Genomic DNA, 10,377 nt, shown 5'->3' on the forward strand with positions numbered 1-10,377 from the left:
TCCGCATCTGTAGATATCTAGCAAAAAAAAAAAGTTTCTCTCTCTAAAAACCCTAATCCTAACATTCAAGTTCATCAATTAGGGGCTACCGTCTACCAAATTTGGTGGAGGTAAGCCCCAATTTTTCCGTTTTTCTTACTAGATATCTATTAATTATATTTAAATAACTCTTGCCTCTCCTTTATTGGAGATTTTTCCTCGTCTTTGTGTGAGTTTTGCCCTCATCTTGTGTAAGATTCATCCCTCTATTTGAGAGGTTCAAGGATTATGTAAAAGTTCAATGTTCTTATCTGTAGTCACATGGTGTTGCAATAGATATTGTATTATTGCTTACGATTTGTGAGATTGGACAAGATTCATCTTTTTCAAAACTTTATTATCAGATCTATGGATCTCCTCGCAGTAACGATATTTTAGAGGGTGGTGCGTAGAAGTGATTTTATCTAATAACGATCTTGTTTGTATTTTACAAATTTATATTCAGTTAATTTTAATTTTATTGCAATTCTTGTTTGACATATTATTATTATTAATGAAATTGATCTTTTACTCAAAAAACAAAAACAAAAAAAACTATAATGAAGATTTTTAATTGAAATAAGAAAAAGAACCAAATTTTATTAGGTGATCTAAGAAAAGAGAGATCGATTTGTTACATTTATTAGTTATTGGCTAAACAGTTTTCTGGTGCAAAGTGCAACTCAGAATTCATCGTATCATATATGATACGATGATTCACTTGTTGGAATGCTCCGAAGATAGTCCTTGTATCAGACGGGCGTATCATTAAGCAATAGACTTGAGGATTCGGGTGCGCAAAACCCATCATATATGCTTCTTGTTCTATTACAAAGTCAGCGTTGTTTGCAAAATGAAATGTTACTCTAGGGAATACTGTCCTTACTCCCGGCCTTGGTTGCTTGTAGCATAATGACGGCTCACGAGAAGTTCTTGTTATTCCCGGATATTTTGTGGCAATATTTTGCATCAATACTCTTTCAAACTCTCTATACGCAGCGTTAATTAGGTAGCTACCCGTAGTTCCTGAGTCAATAACGCATCCTCCTGAACCATCTTGCCTGAATTGAAATACCGACGGGTTGATATTTAATCTTTGGGAACCGATACTAATAGCTTGAAGGTGCAAGTTATAGTATGGGGTGGGCGCTTGGATTAAAGGAGTACTGTGTCGATGTAATAAACAAAGCCGTGGTATATCATCACCAAATCGAAGGAACATAGGTGGTCGTTGACCTTGGTAGTCGATTGGTGTAAGACAGTACGAAAAACGACCTCTGAAACGTTCCCCTGCTTGGCTTATAAAGCTAGATGGATGACGGCTCATGCCAAATACCCCACTTGCTATATTGTTTTGCGTATTTGCTGCAATCAATCGAGTACATTAAACGTTATTCTGTGTCATTAAAAAAAACAATCTTATCTTTATAAATACAGAAACATTTAAAGCATCCATATTCACCCACGTCATCAAATACAGTTTTTTTTCCTTTTTTATAAATAGCTAATGTGGGACCCACAGCAAAGAATCTGGAATTAATTTCTCGAAAACCACCGTGTTTTGTACGTAAATGTTTATGTTTATGTTTGTACGTAAATATAAATTATTACGGAGTAATAAATAATGCATAATCTCCTAAGTCATCTTATGATCTTAATTTATAGGAATTATATAAAACTATAGATTATATAATCACATACAAACTATGTAGAATCATAGGAAACACAATTACACATCCTAAAATGCTACCAATATAATCAGAACAAAGTCTAAAAAAAAAATTGTTATCGAAAATCGTTTTGTTTTTGGTTGATAAAATCGGTAGAAAACATAAAATTAAAATAAAATAGCATTCCTTGGCAAAAAAAAAACGTAAAAAAAAAATAAAAAAATTAAGACCACGAATTTGAAAATTGTAGAAAACAACAAAATTAGACCACAAAATTTAAATCGTCTTTAACTTGAATGGTAGATTTGCAAACAATAAAGTAAATGGTAGATATGCAAACTCTTGCATAAAAAAATAATTATAAGGATATTAAAATATTAATAATCGAAATATATGCAAAAAAAAACATTAAATAAAAAGTGAAAAATTATTAAAATCGAAAAAGGTAAAAAAAAAACTCATTTCTTGGGAAAAAAATATCAGAAAATACATTTCAAGACGCAAAAAAAAAAAAAAAAAAAAAAAAGTGAAAAAGTAATTCAAAAACAACAATCATTATATGTCAAAATAAAATTTTTAATAAGACTGAAAGACATCATAATTATTGAAGATTAGTGTAAAAGTAACTAAAAAAATATATAAGAAAACCAAAATATCATATAAAATACTACATGCAAAAAAAAAGAAATAAAGATTAAAAAATCAATACTTGGAAATACTAAAGCTCGGTTTTCGTTGAGATAATATACAATACTAAAATCTTGATCACAATTTCATATTGTTCTTCAATATTTATTTATCATGTAATTGCATGGCCATCCAAAACAGGTGATAAGATTAAAATTTGATAAAAATAATTTTATGAAAAATTGATCAAAATATTGAGAGGGAGTATAGTTATATCTATTAAATTGAATGATAAGATTAGAACTTTGCAGATCTCTAAATAAAACGGGTGATGGTAATCAACGAGATGAGGGAGGACTAAATATGATGAGGGGGCAAATAAAGGAAAATATGAGATGAAATTGATTATTGAGAGGGGGGAGCGGTGGAAAGACTAAGAGAGTGATCAAAAGTGTTAAATTTAGGGCAATTAGTGAATGAGGGAGTGTATATATATTGTGCAAAAATTTAGGGTATATAATATGGACCTATATGAGATGAATGAGTCGACTTAAATATTATCATATAATATATGGACCGTAAGTGTATGAGTTGACCCAAATATATGTGCGCTCTTTTAGTGAGTGAAAGATTTACACAAATTTCTCAGTTAATACGGTTAATATCCGTTTTTATCTTAAGACGAGTCAAGTATAGTTAGAATAAAACAAAAGTAGAGACTAGAGTGCATAGGGAATAACATAAGATTTGTCTTATATACACAAGTGAGATGATATTTTACCAGTTTTAATAATTAAAAAGATGTATCCATTTTAGAGGAGACTTACTCAAAGGAGTATGTCTTTTTATTTAGTTCGGAAAATTTTATACTCATTAACTCGATTTGTGATGATTTTGTTTTATTTGATTGGTATTTAGCGGATACGGTGTTGACATTTGGGCTGATTTAGTTACGAGGCTAGATCATTAACTCAGTTTACAAATTGAGACTTCAGTTTCGTTAATTTAATCTTTTATAAAAATAATTATAAAAAATTTAATCATACAACAATGACGTGACATTAAAATTATATACTCCCTCCATTTCAAAATTTGCATTTGCTTAAAATACCCCTCACAAAGAATAAAAGAAACAAACAAACGATGAGGACAAATAGAGAAATAGACTACGCATATTATAATTCAAGTTTATTATCAAAATAAGTAACAAGGAAATCTTTTTTACAAATAAATATGTGAATATTTGTAATATATTTAAACGGTTGATATTCACTATAACAAAACTCTTGAATACCTATTTATTTAGATGAATAATTTGACAATTAATCATGTTCAATTAGATTTGCACAACTTTGAAACTATAAGACGATATATCATTTTAATTCAGTGTTATTTAAATTTTAATAAAAAAAATTACGGCTAACTATTAAAGGATCGACTACCATATACTCAAAAACATATTTAAAAAGATAACCCGTGCATTTCGTGCACGGGATTAAAACTAGTATATTTATAAAAGTCGAAATCAAAAGTTAGACGATGGCATACCAAAAATACAGTTTTGAGAGCGTCTCACACAAGCGAAATGCAAGTCCTTCTTCTTCAAAAGTGAGCCAGCAGTGTTTGATGTAAATGTGAAAGTTTCCGTGGCAGCAATACCTTGTATGCGGGTACCATCATTGTACGATTGGTCAATCGTGCAATGATCTTGTTCACATCTTGTTCCCCGAGGGCATTGATTGCAAGGCAACACATGGTAAGTCGTTGACAAGCTTCTTGGAAAATAAGGATCTCTTTGATGAAAGCAAGGGTTACAACCTTGACATTGTGTCCATATTACACTCCCTTCTGTATCTAACAATAGGAAGTATGTAAATGGAGTCGTTTGGTTACATGCAGGAACTTCCATTGCCTAGGAAGTGAAAGATCACATGAATTTAGAATTCATGTGAAATAGAAAATGTTGTTTGGTTGCATATAGGAATTGCAATTTATGTAGGCATTCCCACTTACCTAGGGGGACCTAGGTAAGCAACTTCCTCCATTATGGAGGAATTAGAATTCATGGGAAGTTCCAATTCACGTGAATTGGGGTAACCAAACAAGTTACACATTTTTCAATTCACATGAATTGTACTTCCTGTGTTTTTTAGTGGGTAACCAAACGACCCCTTTATATGAAGGAGACCCACTGAATGTGCCTATCCCCATTTCTACTAGAAAAAGACTATTATGGCGGTGTAGGGGTGCTCTAATGATCGAATTAGGTTGAGTTTATGAATTCAAGTACCTAAGAGGGGGAGGAGTTGAATTAGGTACTATTTAAAAAAAATTAACTTAAATTTTATTGAATTAAAGTAAGTTGTAGGATGTAAAGAGATAGAAGAATACTTCGAATAATATTGAGAGATTAAACGAGTATTAAAATGGACGTTTGCTGTAGTATGAAGGTAACAATAGTTCTGACTGTTGCTATTTGTATCAGTTTATGAAGTATAGACTGCAGACCAAATGTGACAGTATGTGGAACTGTTACTTCAAGATTTAAGCAAAAGAAATGCAAACATAATAAAGAGCAGCGGAATAAAACAAATAAAATCAAACACGAGATTTTTGAATTGGTTCGGCAAGGACTCAAGTGCCTACGTCCAATCTACTTTTTATTGATTAATTTCAGTGATCTACTCCGACTACTAAAAAACCCGTACAATAAAAAGACCAACAACCTACTCCGATTGTGACACAAGTTCAAGAACTACTCCGTCCTAGAACAAGTTAACTCGCAACCTACTCCGGTTGACTCGCAACCTACTCCGGTTGCCAAAGAGTTAAAGACTACTCTGTCCTAAACTCTACACACAAACTTAGAACGTTATAAGGATCAAGTTTCCACTAGCTTATTCTTAACAAGAATTGAGATGGACAACTTTACAAGATCAACGGTTCATAAGTGAGAGAGTTTAGTATGTTAAAGCAACAGTAGCTATGATTGTAACACTTGAAGACTTTTTAAAACTTTGCAAAATAAAGACTCGGTTTTTAAGCTTTGAAAACAATTTTACAAACTTGAATGAAATCTCAGAAAAAAGTCTTGAAGAAATGAAGAGGTGAGGCACGCCTTTTATAGGGAGAGCAAGCAAGGTAGGTGTTAGGGTTTTTGAAAGTCAAGGATCATCACATGTGATGAGATTAAACACTTTTCCAAACTTGCACAAAAGAGGGTACTTATTCAAAAGGCAAAGGAAGAAAAGAAGGTTTGTAATTATCCAAAAAAAGTCATTGGTTTTTCAGAAAACAAAGAGTGGAAAACAAGTCACATGATGACAAACTTTCACAAAAATGGCAAAAGGCAAACCTTGTTTTATAGAAGACCAATGAGTCAAATTGGCACAAAGAGGAAACAATTTGAATTGGTAATTAGCTAAACTCTTTTTCTAGAAGCCCAATTCTTCAAAGATAAATCTGAAAGTTTGTTTATAAAATCCGAGTTGCTTTAAAAGAATAAAAAGGATTTTCGAAAAATAAAAATAACTTTCAAGTGTTACGGATCATAGTGACAGTCCAGGCTATTGTTACTTGTGAAAGTGACAGTAGTCTTGACTGTTTCTATTGCTGTAAAATACTCTACTCTCTAACTTGTACATTAGATGACGCATATGACTCAATACTTTGGGTGATCAACAATTCAACACGTCTTAATCCAAGCTTGATTTGATCATAAACCCTAAAAAGGTAAACTAAGATAACATAAGATAACACACACATTAAATGGGCATGCTATCATCAATCAAAGGAACCCAACAAATTAATTTCTCGAGGATGAGAAGATTTGTCGTTGAAAATGCGATCAAGTGACTCTACACGAGCTTTAGAAATTAAAGTAAGTCTCTCTGCTTTTTCTTCAACGGTAACATTGGATTGATATGAAAATTAATTCGGAATGTTGGGGTGATACATCCTAAAACTCGATGCAGCGTGTTCGAGATCGTTTGCATGGTTTTTTTGAGATAGGTAGATCAATATGACTGATAGAGTAAACAATGCTAATTTAGCCATTTGTAGTTTGACAATGGTGGTTCTATGTAGATAAGTAGTACAACTAAGGTAATTTTATAGGGTTTATTAAGCAAACAAAAGGCAATAAAAGGACTCAAATACATTAAATTGTCTTCATATCAATCTAGATTTGAAAAATTATCTTATGGGTGGCTTCTTTTTGTCCATGGTAATGAAATTACACTTTTCTTATGACTGGATACTTGAGTTACAAGGAGCTAAACAGGAGAAGCCGAGAAAATAAACAAACTTTTCGCTATCAACAATAGTAACCAAAGAAATGTTGGTTACTAAATAAATTGGAATTTAGCGATCTTTTAATTATCAGTTACTCCCTCCATCTAGGTTATTTGTTTACTTGTTACATTTTAGATGTCGTAATCATTTTGAAACGTATTTGAAATACACATACAAATGGGATTAGTTCGTAAAAGTTGATTTATATTGTAGTCATCCTTTGTTGAATACATCTAAATCCAATGAACTTGTACATTGCTAAAAGACATACTTAAATCTCTTTGCAAGTCTTTTTAAGCACGGTACAATAACAATAACAACAACAACAACATCAGAGATTTAATCCCAAAATGATTTGGGGTCGACTGACGTGAATCATCCTTTAGAACCGTCACTGGGTGAACGCACACCTCAAAATGCGAAAATATAGAAAAGAAAAAGTGAAAAACAAAAGAGGAGCGAAACATAATACAAAAGAAGGTAAACTTAAGGTTTTAAAATCGAAGTCCGGAATTCTTTTGTAAAAACTTAGAATTTAAATCGGGAATAAAGATTAAAACGATTTTGAAAACCGAAGTAAAACTTAAGGTTCCGGAATACCTTAAAAGTGAACCAAGTATTAATATATAAGAAAGTTGTTGGTAAAAAGGTGTAATAAATCCAAAAAGAACAAATGCATTTTTAAAAATTAAATAAAAACATTAAACATATCAAATAACGTCAAATACTAAAAATCCACATGTATCATTTCCGTCCATTGTGCCCTCTCCGTCACCATTCCCTCATCAAGCCCAAGAAATTTCATATCGTGCTCTATCACTCTCAGCCATGTCTATTTTAGTCTCCCTCTACCCTTAGCAACTTTTTCTGATCCCCGGGTCTCTAACCTCCTAACTGGTGCGTCCATAGGTCTCCTTCTCACACGTCCAAACCATCTTAGTCAGTTTTCCATCATCTTGTCCTTTATTGGACCACTTTCACCTTTTCCCTAATCACCTCATTCCTTATATTAATCTATATTTCCTTGTATGGCCGCACATCCACCTCAACATACGCATCTCCGTCACACTCATCTTTTGAATATGACAATGTTTCACGGGCCAACACTCGGAGCCGCAAAGTAAGGCAGGCTTAATCGTCGTGCGATAAAAATTTCCCTTTAATCTTTGGAGCCTATCTTTATCGCATAAAACCTGTAACACTTTTCCATTTCAACCATCCAGCTTTAATTTTGTGAGCCACATCTCCGTCTAACTCCCTATCTTTTTTAATAATAGATCTTAGATATCTGAAGAAATCTGACCCCTCAACAACATTTCTATCGAAAATAATAATCCCCACCTCTGTCGATCTCGTACCCGCCATGTTACTGAACTGACACCTCAAATACTCGGTCTTACTCCTACTTAGCCTAAACCCACGAGTCTCCAAAGTATGCCTCCACATTTCCAACTTTCTCTCATTCGCCTCTTTCGTCTCATCTGTCAACACATTATCATCCGCAAACATCATACACCAAGGGATGCCGTCCTGGATATCCCTTGTCAACTCATCCATAACTATAGAAAAGAGAAAAGGACTAAGTGCGGAACTTTGATGCACCCCAATGGTAATGGGAAATTCTTCCGTTCTCCCAACATTAGTGCGAACACTTGCACTAGCCCCCTAATACATGTCCTTTATGAGGTCAATATATTTCGAGACACACCCTTTCTCCCCAAAACCCACCAAAGTACTTCTCTCGGTACCCTATCATATGTCTTTTCCAAATCAATAAAAAACATATGCAAGTCTTTCTTCTTGTCCCGATGGTGTTCCATCAACTGTCTCATGATAAAAATCGCATCCATAGTCGATCTCTCAGACATAAATCCAAATGGGTTATCCGAGATGTCTACACATTTCCTAAGGCTTTGCTCGATTATCCGCTCCCATAACTTCATCGTATGACTGATAATTTTAATTCCCCAATAATTGGAACATTCTTAAAGATCACCTTTATTCTTATACAAAAGGACAAGAGTGCTTCTCCTCCAAGCTGATGGCATCTTGTTGCTCCTCCAAATCTTGTTGAAGAGCATGGTTACCCATTCGATTCCTTTCTCCCCCAAGCACCTCCAAACTTCATTGGGTATACCATCCGGTCCCTCTGCTATCTTCAACCACATCTTCCTTAATGCCTTTTTAAGCATGGTCTTACAATAAATTATAATGAGACTATTTCGCTCATATTAATCGTTATCAAATAATGTAAAATGCTTGTTCATAAATCTTGCTAATCAGTTGGCATAAAAAGGATTGTAGTTTATAAATGTAGATTGTAGATGCGTTGGATAATTTAATTTCCAATAAAAGTTATTTAAAATAAATAATTAATAATTATACTATGGATATCGTTAGTCGTCAGACTCGTTACACACAAAATTTACGTAAGCCAATACAATACAAGTTTGGTAAAAAAATACAGAGTATTTTATATAGTACGAATAAATTTTTTCAAGAGTAGTTCGAATAATTTTTTTTAGGGATAGTTCGAATAAATTTAATATGTGCTAAATTAAAATAAAAGTAATACTAGTAGGCTTTTAAAGAAATTGATATTTTTTTATGTGCAACTTTTTTTTTATCTCTGTGAGGGAGTCATTCGAGTGGTTAGAATATCCAATTGGATCATCTCCATTTATTTCTCTTTTTATTTCCTTCCATTTTCTATCAATGGTCTTGATTCGTTCTCAAAATGATCTAACGGTTAATTGTATGAAGAGGTTAAGAGTGAATAATGATTAGATATTGTTTTATTAGAGAAAATGTAATGAAATGGAAAGAATAGGAAATAGAAATGATCCCTACATGAACTCTTTATTATTAGCAACCGTTGAGACCCAATTTGATTAGTTAGTGTTGATGATACTTTAAGACAAATTAATCTCATTGTTTATTTAATCGTGTGCCTCTTAAGTGTTAATCTTGTAGGTCAAGAGCTCTAATCGTCAATGAAGATTGTACAAGGATGATCAAAGACGAAGAATGTCATATATTGAGTCATGGTGTTGTAAGAGATAATTAAACTTGGTTTATTGTCTAAATACAAAAACAACAGTGTAGTCCACTGTGACTTAGAAGGCTCGGCTTTGAAAGAAACATTTCGAAAATATTTTAACTCTTGTAAATGGCTTTCCAAACTTTCAACAAACCTTATTTACTACAGAAAAATCTGGTTTGATCTTTTAAATTGAGAAGAAAGTTATTGATGTCTTGGAAAGGAGGTTGCTTACACAAAAAGACACTTACCAAAAAAGGGTTGTTTACTTTACATATTTGGCAAAATTTATGGTTCCCATAAACACCGCCAAATAAGCTCTTTCTTGAATAAAAACTTAATCCATATTTGTTAGTGTGTGGACAACAAGATTACTTGGAGAAATAAGCTAGATTACTTGAGCATAGAACTTGTGTCTTGCTTAAGGGGTCACGGCCTTCTTGATCAAGAAATCGTCTCATTTTCAAGTGTTGCCCAAGCTTCAATTGTTTACATTATTTATACACTTGGACTATAATTTTGTGTGATGTTTTGACATGTGAAGTATACACTACCTGGACGTTATAAATACCATGCTTAATTCATTTTGCCAAGTATGCAACAAAGAGTTTTAAATCGAAAAAGACTTATGTAATACACGCTCTTCTCGGGACCCGTTGACTGACTTGTTAACCATGAGTGGCCTTTGGTAAAGGAGACAAAGGGAGACTATGCCGTATTTGCCTTGAA

The sequence above is a fragment of the Silene latifolia genome, chromosome Y (genome assembly GCF_048544455.1).
Source record: "Silene latifolia isolate original U9 population chromosome Y, ASM4854445v1, whole genome shotgun sequence".
In the NCBI taxonomy this organism is placed as follows: domain Eukaryota; kingdom Viridiplantae; phylum Streptophyta; class Magnoliopsida; order Caryophyllales; family Caryophyllaceae; genus Silene; species Silene latifolia.